The sequence below is a fragment of the Nematolebias whitei genome, chromosome 17, assembly GCF_014905685.2.
Source record: "Nematolebias whitei isolate Nwh7 chromosome 17, NemWhi1, whole genome shotgun sequence".
NCBI lineage: Eukaryota > Metazoa > Chordata > Actinopteri > Cyprinodontiformes > Rivulidae > Nematolebias > Nematolebias whitei.
Window position 1 is genome coordinate 19,270,128 of NC_056514.1, and position 17,527 is coordinate 19,287,654.

The 17,527-nt window shown below is 39.7% G+C and overlaps 1 long non-coding RNA gene across 1 annotated transcript; it reads left to right on the forward strand.

The window, feature by feature from the left end:
- The first annotated feature begins 956 nt into the window (after positions 1-956).
- On the forward strand, positions 957-1,686 carry LOC119423664. Its single transcript, XR_005187471.1, has 4 exons — positions 957-1,056; positions 1,138-1,211; positions 1,299-1,406; positions 1,501-1,686. It is a non-coding gene; the product is annotated as an uncharacterized LOC119423664 (long non-coding RNA).
- Positions 1,687-17,527: the final 15,841 nt, after the last annotated feature.

A 17,527-nucleotide genomic window follows, 5' to 3' on the forward strand; every position in this document is an offset into this window, starting at 1 on the left:
GATGGATGAATGGATGGATGGATGGATGGATGGATGGATGGATGGATTTTAAAATACCATGAAGCTTCATTTCATTCAGAATAAAGTGTAATTTGCTGCAACATTAACTTTTGAGTTATTTTTCCTACAACATCCTGATTCTTATTGTTTTACTAAATCTTTTTAATAGACACATATTTTTTTAGTAAAGATACATGTATTTTTGTACTGTGTTGTTTTGATCCATAGTACATCAGGTATTTCTTTTGGTGTCCGAGTGCGCCCCATGTGTTAAACGGAGTTAATAAAAACAGTGGCTGGTTGTTTCATTTGATTAAGTCAAATACTGACTTACATCTTAACATTTGTCTCAAAAATACAAATATCACTTTGATTTTGAGAAAGAACGTAGATTCTTATGTCACAAGGCACTTGTTTTATCCCCATTGACATGAAGTGGATGAGGAAACTAACACGCGCACGTTGTGAGGGCTGTGATCACCACACTCAAGGAGGACGTTAGTGTGGCTGGAAAAACTTCTGCTCTATGCCAGACGTTCCCTGATTAGGATGACAATCATCATTTACTGTCTTTCATATATTGACAGCTATGCTCTCACCTTTTTTTTTTACTTCAGCAATGTCCTGCAGTTCATTCTGTTGTGGCTTTTTCTTGTTACACTGCACTTGGATCAGTACTGCTACACACACTTAGCCAGCTAAACTTAATTGTCCCTTTTGTACCAAGAGATGCTGCCTGTCAGAACTGTGGCCCCTAAAACAGACGTCAAGTAACCCTCAGCTGCACCCAAGACCTCTACGTCATTTGGCTTTATTTTATTTTTTAAACATTTTAGCTGTGCTTTAAAGTATGAGGGTTCCAGTTCCTGGTTCTCCTCCTCTCGTTACTGATCAGTACTCCACAGTCAGAAGCAACAGGTGTTCTCAGTTTACCACAGCTGCAACATCCTCCTGAAAAACTGAAAATTGCTCTCTCGTGCAACCTGACCACAATCAAAGGAGCGTGCTGCTCTGGTTACTTTTACCAGGTCACCTTTCAGCAGGACACTTTACCAGGTGAGTTGTGTCTGTATTTTTAACGTCTGCGTATTCTAAATAATAGTTTGTGTAATTGTAAAGAGCTTTCATTTTGAACAGAATCTGGTGTGGTCAGAGTGAAAACATGAAGCCAGTGATTCTTGCAGTTTTGGTTTTGGTGCTTGTCAGCCAGAGTGAGTAAATCTGCAAACCTAGAATTTATTAAATTGAATGAATAAAAACACACCTGGTATGTTCTATCAAATTTGTTTGTTTCCAAGGTGAAGCCCTGAAATGTTACTGTGGCGGTGCCATATACTGTCCACATCCTGTAGTTTCATGCTCCATAGACGACCAAGTCTGTGGCCACGTCGTCTACCACGATCACCGTGAGTACAAACCACTTTATTTTTTATTTTTAAAGTTTTGATCATTTAAACCACAAAACTGACTGAGTGGGAAATAAACTATTTTTGTCCACAGCTTCGCATTTCATCAAAGGCTGCTACCATGCACCTGACTGCAGGAAGCTGAATCATCCTCCTCGTGTAACTGCCACTTGCTGCCGGACGAACCTTTGCAACTAATTGTCATCAAGCAAAATATCTTCTGATGACGCAATGGTCTGAAGCTGCATTCCTTTCAAAATAAAATCCAAATAAAAACTAATGTGTTTTTCACCAAAACTTCATTTCTCTTCCAAACATTATTTGGTAACAGCTGTGTTCCCCCAGTTGGTGCCATTTCGTCAATTGAAATCAAAACGTCAATTCATTAAGGACATTCCTGCCAAAACTTTTAGTGTTTTGTGCTGTTTCACTTTTTAAAATCACTTTTCTGCCAGTTTCCAGTTTGAAAACGTTGTTTTGCTGCTTGCAACTTTTTATTTTATTTTTTTATTATCCTGCTGCGCCCCCCCCCCCCCCCCCAATAACTCTGTTTTTTCTCAGCTTAAAAATTTTGTAAATTGTGCGATTTTTTTTTTTAGAATGGAAGTATCCAGTGCTTCACTTTTCCCAATTTCTGTTTAGTCTTATTTAACATTGTATTTAAATTCTTCCACACTACCCATGGTACAAGGCTGTTGAATGCAAGAGACTCTGTGCACGCTCCTTCACACAAAGAACTGTTGCTCAGGATATACTTGTGCTGTGCTCGACTTGAACTGAGCCTGAAATATTAAGTGCTTCAAGAAGGCTTAGGACATGTAGCAGTCTGCCACATACACCAAGATAAACTTGATCAGGTGGACATGAGGGAGATTTTTGTCAGTCTTGTTAAAGGACAGAAGGTGGCACTTTTTTTTTTTTTTTTTTTTTTTTGAAGCTTTGTCTAAACTGAGCAGGAAGAACTTCTGGTCTTTGCCCTAAGATTTGATAAGTCCAGCTGTTCCAGTATAGGGAAAACCTTGAAGGAGAAAGATTGAGAAGGAACCCAAGTAACAAGTTTTCTGGGGAAAACTATGTGCATGGGGAATGAAAAGTGGGAAAGAAAACCCTAAGAAGGGAAATGGATTTTTTTTTTTTTTAATGCAACCTTTTATTTCTACAGGTAAATCCCATTTGAGCCTCAAGGACTCCTTTACTCCTATTCAAGTGGACACCTGGACAGGTCTCCAATCTGTCAAAGACAAACGAGACATTCACATCTAGAGACAATTTATTTACTGATCAGTCTAACATGCATGTTTTTGGTCTGTGGGAGGAAACTGGAGTACCCAGAGAAAACCCACGCATGCACGGAGACGACATGCAAACTCTACTCTGAAAGGCCCCCGGACCACAATTTGAACCAGAGATGCAGCAATTCTGTCAACTGCACCACCGTACTGTCCATATTCCTGGACCGACATCAAAATGTGGGTGGGAAAGGTGAAACACCCACACATGCCTCCACCCTCATTTACCTCACTCTGGGCCCTTGAGCAAGGCCCTTTGACCCCCACAATCTGCTCCCAAATGGGTTTCTCTTGAAAATGAGTCCTCATGAGACTACCTGTATATAGCAAAGGTTAAATACGAATAAATACTGTACATCCATCCATGATCCATTATCTTTACCTGCTTCTTCCTTTTAGGGTCGCGGGTAAATACAATATATATTCAAGTCGTCCTTTCTTGCAGTTACCACGTTTGTCCGGCAGGTGGCGGTGTCTGCCTGGTCCGACTCCTGTCATCCAGCTGCACAGTGGGGGAGCGGGGGGGGGAGGACCCGGGAGACACCGCAGATGCACCGAAACTGCTCAGAGAACTCCGCAGAACAGAACAAAACCAGATCTTTGAGTCGAACAATTCGTGTTTACATTTTTAATTCACGTGAACGCCGCCCTGTCGTGGAATAGAACACACGAAGAAGACCCTGGACTCTTCTTCGTGTGATGAAGCTGCAGGGATAACTTGTGAAGTGACCCGGTGGCTCGGTGGACCTGTCGGGGCTGCACGGTGCGGCAGGAGCCGGACTCGGTTTAAAGGTAAGCGCGGGGACGGAGCAGCGGGGCTTGTCGCTCCTCACTCCGGCTGTCGGAGAGCTCAGAGAGCGGAGGAGCTCCGAGCATCTCCATCACACACGGAGTTCTGCTGCGGCACGCGGGGGTCTCAGGGTGGGGTCTCCAGAGCCGGAGGGGTCTCAGCATCTTTTGTGAGAACCATCTGTTTAACACATTCAACAGCATTACAATGAACCTTCCTTTATTTTATAAAGTTTTACCCGTGTCTGTGCATGTGAGCTCGTTTGTCTGTTAGCAAAACTTCTCATGAACCACTGGACAAATGTGAATGAAACTCCCCAAATGTAACCACTGAATGTGCATCTGCAACTGATTAGCTTTTGGGGTTAACTAAGTTCAAGATGGATGCATAAACTAATCGACCAGAGCAAACACATAAATGGCTACATCTCAGCCACGGTTACTCACAATGAGCTACATTTTGCAGTGGTAGTAGCTGAGAGTCGTACACAACATGAACTCTGAGTGTTGCACACTGTGCAGCACTGCTGCGTAAGATGTTGGCCTTAACTCTTGGAGTCATCCTCTGTTGTCTGTTAGCCAAATATCTCACGAACCACATATTAAGGGTTTTGACAGTTTGTGCAAGGTTTGTTATAAAGTGCTTAACATTATTTTTATGGTTTGACCAAAATGGCCACAAGTCTTTTTCAGTTTAGGATAATCTTAGTCTAACATGGTGAGATGAAAGGCTGCGAGCGATATGCATTCCTTCAAACCTTTAAGTGATTTCCTTGATTTTCTGTGGTTCGCTCATCATCAATACTAATAATAAAGTGTGTGAGAAAGACACAGGTGTATTCCTTCTGTATTTACTGCTCAGGGTCAAACAGGCTTAAATCCTGCTGCTAAGATGAAAGATAATCTGAGATGCTGCTTGTGCCGATATCCCAGAAGATGATTAAAAAACAGACCTGATGTGAATCCAAGGATTACCGTATTTCCTGGACTACCAGTTGCTCCGGCGTATAGGTCGCATCAGTCAAAAAAAAAAAAAAAAAGCCTTGTTAAGAGGAAAAAAAACATTTTATTTTACATTATTAGTGTTTAGTGTATATTTTAGATCCTTGTATACTATTTATTTTTATATTTTTGATATTTTTGGATGTAACTGGGATCTTGAGTACACAGTTTCATTCCACTTCATGTACCACATGTGATGCAAATGACAATAAAGAGCCATGAACCTAATTTCAGCTTGTTCTGTTCCTTTCGGCTTATTTCTGCAAGTTTAAGCTTTTTCTACTATTTCAGCTACTATATAGCTGTTATATGCTAATTGAAGAGGCAGCATGGTGGCGCAACTGGTAGAGCTGCTGCCTCTCAGCAAGCAGGTCCCTGGTTCAAACCCCGGTCCTGGGGCCTTTCTGGGTGGAGTTTGCATGTTCTCTCCGTGCATGCGTGGGTTTTCTCCGGGTACTCCGGTTTCCTCCCACAGACCAAAAACATGCATGTTAGGCTGATTGGTAACTCTAAATTGTCCCTAGGTGTGAGTGAGAGAGTGAATGGTTGTTTGTCTCGTTTGTCTCCATGTGTCCCTGCGATGGACTTGCGACCCGTCCAGGATGTACCCCGCCCCTCGCACAGTGACTGCTGGACATGGGCACCAGCGACCCCCGTGACCCAAAATGGAATAAGCGGGTAAAGAAAATGGATGGATGGATGGATGCTAATTGAAGCTTTTTCAGCTAATTCCACATTTTTTTGCATTCGTTAAAAAAAAAATTCAGCCTAATTCAGCAAAAATGTGCTCTGTCCACTTCCTTCTGGTAATTTAAGCTTCTTTCTGCCTTTTAAGCTACTTTTAAACTGTTTTATGCTAATTTCAGCTTTTTCAGATACTGTCCACTTTTTGTGCTCATCTTTCAGCAAACAATTCTGTTTTCTTCTTCTAATTTAAGTTTGTTTTATCTTTTCAGCTACTTTTTTATTTTTAGCATTTTTAGCTAATTTCAGCTGTTTTTAGATTAAAGATTTTTGTGGTAATTTCTGCTACTTTTAGCCTACTGGTAGTTAACTTCTTTCTGCTCATTTTAGCTTGTTATGCTTGTTTCAGCTTTTTTCCTGCTAGTTTCACAGTTTTCTTCTATTTCAGATACTTTTTAGCTGTGTAGATGAACATATGCTGATATATATTCATAAATTAAACGGATTCTTTCATTTTTCTGGACTGGATAATATCGTGCATTGAATAATTAAAAATGTAACGTGAGACGTTAATTATCTTTGACCCATCAAAATGAACGTGGTCATTTATTTTCAGAATCAAAATTTTAACATCATACATTTACATTAATTGGCAAATTGGAAAATAACAACATGGCTAATTTAGCAAGTTTTACAAGGAGTAGACAATACGGCGATTGTTTTCTCACTTCCAGCAGTACAACAGACATTAACCATACGGCGATGGTTGAAAAACTTCACAACAGACATTTCTGGAAATATCTGGATTAATTTGCTAGCAGATAGAAGAGTTTAAAGATTGAAGTTTAGAGGGAGGGAGATGGTGTGTGTGTGAGTGAAAAGTGTTGAACAGAACGGCACCCTCCATTCGACCCAGCTTTCCTCGGTACGCTCGGTAGTGAACTCGACTCATTACCTCTCTGACGATGAATCAGTGGAAGCGGAGCTCCAGTTAAGCTACCGGTCCAGCGTCTCCGTAGGATGGCAGAGAACCGTCCGGAGTGGTGGCGGGACTTCGTCAACAACAGTTCACCTCACGAGTGGACTTCACATGAGTGGAGTCCTTCAGAAGTTCCACTCAGAGGTGGAAGATGTCATAATTCCCACAAGACTCGGAAGAGCTCTGGATTATGCTGGACTTCTGTTCTCCCAAACGACTGGAGCTGCAAACTCTCCACCCGACTCCAACTGGGTTGAACTAGGAAGTACCGACATTTAAAGAGCTCTATTTCCGGTTCATTTGGGAGTTTCTGATTGGTCGATGGACCAAAACAGAGGTGTGTTTTGTGATGTAAGGTGTTATTAAAAAGTCAAGGAAAAAGATTAAGATTGTTTAAGAACAGACAGAAGATATTATGAAGAACTCAGACTTCGTGGAGTCAATTCTCTAGTATCTTGCTGTAAAAGTTAAACATGACATTTCTTTTTCAGTAAACTTGCAGTTGACCGAAACTTGAACTTTGACCAACTTACACAACTTGCTCATTTCAAACAGACGATCAAGAAATTGAATCATTACTCTGTAACATATTCCAACTTGATTTCACTTTGAATGAGGATAAAAAATCATTATTACTGTTTCACAGTTAATTAAAAATGAGTAGTTCACTTCAACATTTAAATATTGTTTGAACTAACACAATTTGATTATCAAACATTTGTAAAATAGTAATGATAATCGAAAGTAGTCTTCTTTCACTTGATTAATTCAAGAAAGAAAGTCTCAGGATGGGTCAACCTGTATTTCTGGATTCAAATCAATGAAATGACAGTTTCTGTCCCACAAGGTCCTTAAGGTCAAGGATTTGACATCAGGCCTAGTTCACTACAGCTGTTTGGTGCTAAATTGAGCTTTTTCAGCTAATTTCATATTTTTTGTGCTCATTTCAGCTCCTTCCACTTACTTCTGGTAGTTTAAGCTTCTTTCTGCCTTTTCAGCTATTTTGTGTTAATTTAAGTCTTTTTTTAGCTAGTTTCTGAATATTTGTGCTTATTTCTGCTTATTTAAACCAAATTCAGCAAACGTTATTTCTGCTTTCTTCTTCTGACTTGTTCTTCTATTACAGCATGTTTTTAGCTCATTTCAGCTGTTTTTAGCTCATTTAAGCTGTTTTTCAGCTAATTCTTCAGCAGTAAGCATTCACACTGCATTTTTGCAGGAAATGCAATTTTTCTAGTTCTAGTTACTTTTTCTCTTTAGCTGTTACAGCAAATATTGCACAACGCTCGTGCTCAGTTTTAAACAGGAAGTTGACAGCATCCTCCATGATGTTTAACTTGTCTCGTCTCTGTGTACGCAGGTGTAAATACAGTTTGTGTTTGTTTAACCAGGGTAGCACTTTGCAGGCGTTTCTCCTCGTTGTCTCACCTGGCACTCGCAGCCCGTCAGCGAGTTCAAACAGGCTGAGGAGGAGAAAGGACGATACCAAAAAGCAGGTTTATTTCTCCCACGTGTGAGATGCACATTCATGTTCATACTGAAACCTCATTCAAGTGCACCATGCTGGAGAACTGGTTTGTTTTTACATGGTTCCCTCCAGCATTTTACTGTACTTTTTTTATTTTTTTTGCATGAAATTGTCTGTGTGCAGCTCTGCTACCCTCAGGTGGTGCAGTTTTTTAATGTCATAAAAACAACTTTAATGAAGTCTGCAGGTAGAAGAATGTTGAAGGCAGGTAAAACTGGAAACAGCAGAATGCATCAATTACATCCAAAACTAGAGGGATTTGAATTTCTTCCATCACTTGCCACTGAAAGATGATCTCAGATTAAAACTCAAGGAGGCGGGCGATAAGCATCCCTTCAAGAAACGCTCAGCCTTTAATTTAGCAGGATTAAATGGGCCTCAGTAGAATTTTACTTTTGTATTTCCACAGACATTTAATCACAATGGTAAAGAAATAAATAGCTGTAGATTTGAAAGTTTGAACAAAAACATTTTCGGTTTATCAAAAAATAAAGATAATGTTTAATTTCCTTTTACAGATAAGTGTTTATAGCAAAAGTAATTAAAAATGATAAATTATGTCAATACTTTTTAAAGTCCCTCCTACTCTTATGATCATAAAAAGATCTCAAAAAGCTTCAGCACAACAAACGGATTCTTGCGTAGCTAAAACAAAATGCACAAATTGAAGCATTGAAACATGATTCTGAACTCCCAACAATCTAAACCTTTGAGAATCCAGACATAAACAACACATTTTTACCTTCAAAGTAATGAGCACGGTTTTATTGTTTTAAAATAATTGCATTTTCTTGTTTTTGTTAAAAGTGAGCTCATCCTTGCAGGATGAAGACTATCACTGATGACGATGGATAAAAATCGCATGAACTTTGTCAAGTTCAAGTAGGTTTTATTGTCATTCGCATCACATGTGGTACATGAGGTGGAATGAAATTGTGTACACAGGGTTCCAGTTGCATCCAACAATAGCAAAAATATAAATTGTACAAAGAAACAGTACTAACAACATGGACTTTGTTGAGTACTAACAGTGTTTCCCCAGTTAACTTGCCATGGCGGGGTGCTCATCTCATCCATGATTTTTGTTCATGGGGGGACGGACACATGTGTGAGTGCAGCAGTTTTTGAGTGGGGGCGGGGAACGTTCAGCTTGAGGGCAGAGACAATGTGAGCGCTGCCTTTAGCTTTTTAGCTAGAGAGCTTGTATTTCGCGCCGCTAGCTTAGTGCTATGTCAGTGCCGGGTGGGGGGGCAAGTTCGGTTTGGTAGATGGGGTGCTCAGTTCTGTTGACGGGGTGGGGCACCCCGCTTGTATAATGGTAGGGGAAACACTGGTTAAGGATCTAAGATAGAAACTAAGAAATATGCTAAACACTAATAGTGCAAAACAATACGCCAAACAACAGCAGCACGAACATGAGTCTGTGTGAGTAGATGAGTATGAATGAATGAATACAGCAGCATGAAATAATCAGCAGCATGGATAATGTCCAGGATTTTATTAATTTCCCTTTAATACCAACTTTAATATTCTTTTCTTTCCCCCTTGTTTCCTTTCCACATGCAATTTGGTCACATTTAGGAAACAACTGGTGAGACTTTGCTACCAAACTTACTTAAAACCCCTTTTTTGGCCTGAAATGTAGTTTTCATATACATTTCTCATAAGCTGCTGCTTTGTGTTGTTTACAGATTTGTAAAAATTGTGTTCCTAGTGTAGCGATATGGGGCTTAATACATATTGTTAATGATCAGTTATGAGTTAAGCTCATAAGATATGCATGTACTATGCAAATAACCTCGTTGTGTGGGCACCACCTCTCGAAGAGGAAAAATCAGTCTCTATTTACACCAAAATAATGTAGTGAGTTCTTTTCTCGTGTTTAAAGGGCATCAAATCAGTTAATTCACACAGACATGCCAAAATAATCACAAATTCAGTTGATTTTATGTATTTTATTATAAAAATAATCAGTGATATATATGATGAAAATTATGCGTGACAAAAGTTAACTGAATAACAAATAGCTTTGCATCAAAGGTCTAATTGATTATTCAAATTAGTGAAACTTAAAAGGCAGACTTAGGACTGGTTTCTGTTTGTGAAGTAGTTAAAATTGTGTCTAAGGTGAGCTAAGTTTGTCTGATAAGTCGTGATGTAGGGTCACCAGAGAGGCATTGAAAAGTCTCTCCTACCAGGATGTCAGATGGTCAGAATGGTTCCGACAGCTGCTTAAATGGTATCAGCCTCAGATGTTCCGATGACTGAGAGGTTGAAGTCTCCTCAAAGTTCACCTGTCATCGTTAGAGGGACAAAGGTCCACAGCTGGGATTTACCACTCTGCGGTGTGATGGTTGCCTGGCAGACAGCTCTCGGGTTAATGCCTGGTTCTGGTTCTGCTGGGTAACTTCTGTATCTTTTGTCTCGTCTCTGCTCCAAGTCGTCTGCAGAAAGGATGCTTCTCTCCTTTCTGAGGTCAAGTGCAGAAGCTGGGTTTCTTCTCTCTCCAGTTCTCTGTTGGCTTCGGAACGTCTCTTCAAAGCGTGTGTTTTTCTCCAAAAATTTTCTTAGAAGAAGTGCAACTTACGGTCTGTGTAGAACAGAGATGAAGGTCTACCTCAGGAGGGGTGGTCCTAACTTTTGGCTTTGTTTTTTCATAAAGGCCTGTTAAATAAATCTAGAGTCCCTTTTCTCTGCCTTAAAAATTTTCATTTTAAAAGAGAAAATAAGACAAATGATTATCTTAAAGAAAGATTACTTAAAACACACATTTTCATGAATAAACATTCAGGTATGACATATTTAGGATTAAACTTAAAACATGTAATGTTTTACCAAAGGTGTCACTGTCCATCTCCGGAAAAGGAAGATCATTAAACAAAGAGTTCTTATGATGTTATCTTCATGGGAACCGTTCTGGGAGAAATACTCCTTTTCGATAAAGGAAGATATCAAAGTAGTGAGTTCAGATGTTTCAAAAACTCCGAGGTCAGTTGAACAAAATCTCTCATTAAAACGATCTGTCCGTTTCATGGGAAATGAGTTCATATTGTCAGTGAGGTTAACGCAGTGACAGTTTTTTTTAATTACATTAAGACAATTAAGGAGTTTCTGAGCTGAGCTGAATATTTGTAAAACAATGTCTGTTCCCAAGGGAATAGATTAATCTTTAATTTTACAGTTTCAAACACAAAAACACAGGAATCATGTTTGTTTGAGCTGAGCTGTTCTTTTTCTGAGGTGTTGTTCTCCTACACTAGTCTAAATCTGCTCAATTACTTTTAATGGCGGGCAGCACGGTGGCGCAGTTAGTAGAGCTTCTGCCTCTCAGCGAGCAGGTCGCCACGGCTCAAATCCTGGCTGGGGGCCTTTCTGGGTGGAGTTTGCATGTTCTCTCCGTGCATATGTGGGTTTTCTCCGGGTACTCTGGTTTTCTCCCACACACCAGAAACATATGTTAGGCTGACTGGTAACTCTTGATATTATCTCTAGGTGTGAGTGAGAGAGTGAATGGTTGTTTGTCTTGTTTGTCTCTATGTGTCCCTGTGATGGACTTGAGACCTGTCCAGGGTGTCCCCCGCCTCTCACACTGCAATAGCTGGACATGGGCACCAGTGACCCCCACAACCCAAACAGGAAGAAGCGGGTAAAGATGATGGATGGATGGATGGCTGGATGGCTGGATGGATGGATGGATGGACGGACTTGTAATAGTTACTGAGGCAGCTGGGTATGGAGGGTTAAAAGTGACAAAATTAAATAAATGAATACATCATGAAATAAATAAATGTATCATTATATTATTTAATTCATCATTGGCATTATTTTTATCCTGCGTCACCCCTGAATGACCAAATAATGACGATCTGATCCCAAAGGTCTGGTTTGAAGATATCTTTAATCCTCTCTCTCGTGGGCTCTGTCATTTTCTTCTATCTTCCTTTTTTATGTCATGGTTTCTCAACAGCAGCATCATGTTCTTTATTATAATTATTATTATTTTACATGCTAATAAAAGCCAAGATGACTTTTGCTGCCAAAGGATTTTATGTAAACTGTTAGAAGACTGGTTGAAAAACAAGTCAAGTTCCCATAATGCTTGTTGCCATATATTCATTTCAAAAAGTAATGAAAACCCCCAAATGACCAACATCTTTATGAGAAATGTAAAATAAATGGGCATTTCCTGTTTTACTAATCCACTTTCTATCACTTAGTCTGACTCAAGTGTTTGCAGCTCAGAAGAAGAGACATAAACTGACCAGCTGTTGGGATTGAGAGTCCTGAACTCAATAAAACCAGACGGATTGTCAGGAGGTGAACGAAAGGTTCAGTGGACACATGGGTCACAGAAAGTTCAACAGTGGATCACTGTAATAAGTGCATGAGGAGATGATGACTGATGGCTATGGCTACATTTGTGCAAAGTTTATTTCATTAGGAGCTGGACTGAAGCGTAAATAGGTTTTCCACTTGTCTGAAGAAAGAAGTACTGAAGCTGAGCCTGTTAGCTGATACTGAAGGTATAATACAACTAAATACCCTGTCAGGGCAGGGGATAGCTGCCCCGAGAGGGTACAACCACCATCCTCTGAGTTTATCAATGTTTGGCTTCCTGTCCAGCACTGTGTGGACATTCATGCATAAATGTATGGTTTTAGTCATTTGTTTGAAGGATTGTTATAAAAGCTGAGTTTTGTCAAACTTGTGAAGAAGGATGAATCCGTCATATTTTTGTGTTGATCACTTGAGTCAAAGTTACAAAACAGAATTGGTGAAGTACCGTAGTTTACAAGCTTTCTGAATACTCTTTTTTTTTGTCTGCCCCCTAAGGCAAAGTAGAGTCAGTCCAGAGTCAGAAGTTCTTGAGATGAAAGACGAAACGTCTCAACAAATCAAGAAACCGTCCAGATGACCTGACTGAACATTGTTGGCTTTATACCCGGACTATTGAGCATGAACTTTGGTATTAGTTTGGAAGATTTTGAAAAACAAGACCTTTATATTTAGAAGATAACGTTCATTTGTTTTTTTTATTTGATTGATTTTGGATGGCTGTGACTGAGTGGCTAGAGCAGTCGTCCAATGAGAGAGTTGGGGGGTTTGATTCCACCAGTAGTCACATGCCGAAGTGTCCCTGGGCAGGACACTGAACCCCTCATTGCCTCCGATGTGTGTCCCATCAGTGTATGAATGTATAAAAGCACTGATTATTCTTTGTATAGTAGTATTAGTAGTAGTATTTGTATATATTGTTATTTGTATTTGTTATTCTTTGTATCTAGTAGAGTGCTGTATGAATGGGTAAATGAGGACACAGTGTGGTGTAAATCACTTTGAGTATCTTGATTAAATAAAGGTGCTATATAAGTACAGTCCATTTACCATTTTTGATAAAGGCAGCACGGTGGCTCAGTTGGTAGAGCTGCTGCCTCTCAGCGAGAAAGTCGCCGGATCAAATACCTTTCTGGGTGGAGTTTGCATGTTCTCTCCGTGCATGTGTGGGTTTTCTCCGGTTACTCTGGTTTCCTCCCACAGACCAAGAACATGCATGTTAGGCTGATTGGTAACTCTAAATTGTCCCTAGGTGAGAGAGTGAATGGTTGTTTGTCTTGTTTGTCTCTGTGTCCCTGTGATGAACTGGAGACCTGTCCATGGTGTCCCCCACCTCTGTGACTGCTGGATATGGGCCCCCAGTGACCCCTGCGATCCAAAAAGTAAGAAGCGGGTAAAGATAATGGATGGATGTGTTCTGAAAAATCATCGGTATAAGTAAAATAGCTTGATGTTATGAATTAAAGAGATTAATTTAAAAAAGTGGAATATCAGTTTGAATCTTGTCATCATGAGCATGAATTCAATTTAATTCAGAAATACTTTATTAATCCCAAAGGGAAAATAAATGTGGTAACTCATCATCCTGGTTTCATTAACAGGTCCACAAATGATTTTCCAGTCTACCAAAGGCCTTTAAATTATTCTGTGGAGATCCTAAATAAGTAATTTCTTGACTTGAAGCCACAATTACAACCTTCATTATCCACTCTGAATACTCTGCTCTGTAGTCCCCGGCTGTCGTTTCCCTGTGAGGCATCTGTGGTCACTTATCACTAAGTTTTCATACAACGCCAGCCAACAGAGGAAGCTGTTGTACAGCGTGTTTACTGGCTGGCAGGAAGGAGGGACGGATCCTGAGGAGGCTTATTCATGTTTCCAGGCGAGGTCACACTCCACTAGACTCTTATTATGGCGGTGACCTTCCTGTCACCATGCAGTCAACACAAAGCAGCTTCATGAGTGTCAGCCAAGACGCTTCCTCTGTCGCTTGTCCTGCCTGTCAAACTTTCATTTTATTTCCCTTCCCATGTCTGCAGTCATTATGTGATTTATCCTCCAGAGAGGACTTTTATTGACTATTAAATTAATGTCAACAATCACAGCAATGATCTGATTATTTACCACTTATATGAAAGTATTGTGAAATGGGTTTTACAAGTTTTATGCTTTAGTCTGCAGCTCCACATCACAGATTTAGGATTTTGTAACTCAACTAAAATCTTTACAAGCAGCAAAAAGGAAATGCTTCTTTAAATCAGGAGAGATGCTAAAAAAATGACATTTCTAGATTTATTTTGTTATCGTACCAGAATTTTAGTTCAAATTCTGTAGAAGTGACATAATTTTAGCCATTTTTGCATTTACTAAGTTTGATTAGCTGTGGCAGATATCTTGGATTGAATTGTCTTTAAAGGTCTGAGTTGCAGATGTTCATTCAATGATTACTTTCAGAAAGATTTATTAAAATCCACCCAGTGTACTGGTTTAGGAGATATTTTGCTAACAGACTAACAGGGATACCTCCAATAACTATTATCAAGGTTTGAAACAAAAATATTCAATGTATAGCTCTCAGTATGTGCTGAGGATGACATATCTACATCCACATCAAATGTTAGTTATACCTGTTTTTATGTTTGCTATGATTGATCAGATGTGATCTTGAACCATTTATTTCAGTTAATCAGTTGTACGTGTACATTTGGATAGACAGTAATGCATAAGGACACAGACATTCACCACGTGCATAACTCACCGTGCATGTGTGCACAATTGTGAAGACAGCGCAGCAAACTGTGCAAATGGTTGCCATGTTTTGCTAAAGTTTGCACGGAGTTGCCAGGTTGTGACTGAGTGAGAGATTCTGTTTGTTCTTCCTGTCTCCTCTGTACACTGGACCTGACCACCTCTCTCTGCAACTGGATCCTGGACTTCCTGACTGGGAGACCTCAGTCCGTCCGTATCGGAAAGAACACCTCCAGCATCATCATAATGAGCACCGTAGCTTCCCAGGGCTGTGTCTTCAGCCCACTGCTGTTTACGCTGCTTACTCATGACCGTACAGCAATGCACAGCTCAAATTCCAACATGAAGTTTGCAGATGACACAACTGCGTTGGGACTTATCAGCAATACTGATGAGTCACTGTACAGAGAGAAGGTGCAACGGCTAACAGACTGGTGCAAAGTCAATAACCTCTCTCTGAATGTTTACAAAACCAAAGAGATGGCCATTGACTTTAGGAAATCACCAAGGGAAACTCCCCCCACCACCACCACCACCCTCTGAACATTGATGGGTCCTCCGTGGAGATTGTCAAGAGCACCAAATTCCTTGGTGTTCACCTGGCAGAGGATCTCACCTGGACCCTTAACTCCAGCATCATCGCCAAGAAAGCTCAGCATCGTCTCTACTTTCTGAAGAGACTGAAGAAAGCTCATCTGCCACCTCCCATCCTCACCACCTTCTACAGAGGCACCACTGAGAACATTCTGAGCAGCTGCATCACTGTTTGGTTCAGGAATTGCACTGCATCGAACCGCAACTCTCTCCAACAAATAGTGAAGACAGCTGAAAAGATCATCGGGGTCTCTCCATCTCTTCCATCTCTCATGGACATTTTCAACAACCGCTGCATCCGAAAAGCCCTCAGCATTGTGGAGGACCCGTCTCACCCATCACATGGACTTTTTACTCTCCTGCCGTCTGGGAGAAGGTACTGCAGCATTCAGACCAACACAACCAGACTGTGGAACAGCTTCATCCCACAAGACGTCAGACTCCTCAACCCTGGACTCTGACACACAAACACAACCTAAATGTGTTGTACTTGTGACTTCTCTACTCGTACGTTTTTACAATCTGCTTCAAATTTTTGCATGTTTGCACCTTACACAGTTTTTATCTCTGCTGCTATAAAAAAAAATTGAAAAAACTTTGCACTGCTAACCACATATCAGAATGTTTCTACCTCATACACCACCTACACATGTACTATCAACATGCGTCTCTAGTCTTGTCTCTTAATTCTAGTCTTAGTTCATATCTTAGATCTTATTACTGTTTTTCTTTTACATTTTATTGTTGGATGTAACTGGGACCCTGTGTAAATAATTTCGCTCCACCACATGTACCACATGAGGTGCAAATGACAATAAAGAGTCTATGAATCTCTGAATTAATTACTTGTTTAGATTAGAACGTTTAGATTAGGTTAGATATCTTTTTGCATTTATTAAAGGTCTGTTTGTATTTATTGTGCTGTTGTGTATCTGCACTTTATGTTGTATTGTTTTTGCACGTTATGTTCTGTGTTGCACCGTGATCCTGGGGAACACTGTTTCATTTCAAATATGTACTGAAATGACAATAAAACCTCTCTGACTGTGACTCTGACACAGAATCAGGCTGTTTATTCTCTGCTTTGCTGCAATAAACTCTGTTTTAGTCTCATGATCTGATTTAAAACAGTTAGCTTCATTTCCAGGCAAGGCCAGGCACAGTGAGGCTTAGAGTTTCTCTGAATGCATGCATTAAAAAAGTGTTGGTACTTTCCATTTTTCACCATGTGACATTTTAAACAGGTCACTGTGGTTGTAACCTAAAGGTGTAATGCAGTAGTTTGCGCTGCAGAGATCACAGCACCTCTTTTTTAACTTCCTGTATAAAGCTTTGTCAGAAATGCATGACTGGAAGGTGAAGTGCAGTGGATCTGAGCCACATGTCAGAAGGAAACAACAGCAGCAGCCTTTGTCAGACGTTTAATCTCCTAATGACTTTCAAAAGAGACTTCTATTTGAAAAAGATCTAAAACATAGATCCTGTAAAAAACAGTTTGACAGGAAGTGTAGCTCTGGATAACGGCTTTCTGTTTATGCCCTGGACTCACGTTGCTGATGAAATCTTTCCTGTAGAGAAATCTTCTAAAAAGATGATTGTGTTTTGAGGGATATTAAGCATGTCAATCTGACCTCTGACCTACTCCAGTTGTTTTTACTCCATTTATCTGCGTACAGTTAAGCAGCTTTTTTATTGCAGTTCTCTTATTTAAGACGTTTTCCTGGAAAAAAGAATAGAAACGTCTTTGTTAAGCTCATGAATTCCCCCACATACATTTTAAAGAGTATTTTATTACAAGCTGCACCTAACAATTACTTGATTGATTTGGATTTTAAAAAAATTTAAATGAATGAATGAAAAGAGAGAGATCTCAATAAAATGAACAATCAGCACTCATCATAAAGTCCTATAACCAAAATAGAACAAAAATGTATTTCTTACTGTACAAATCTCTCAGTTATTAAATTTATTACCCGTAAAAACAAAGAAACACAGGGAAGCGCCTATCAAATAGAAACTATTAAATATTTGTACATTTTCTACTTATGTATGTGTATGTATGTATATATACACAAGTACATATGCATATTTATATACATGTATATGAGCATGTATGCTTAGATGTGTATACACTGTATGTATTATATATATATATATATATATATATATATAG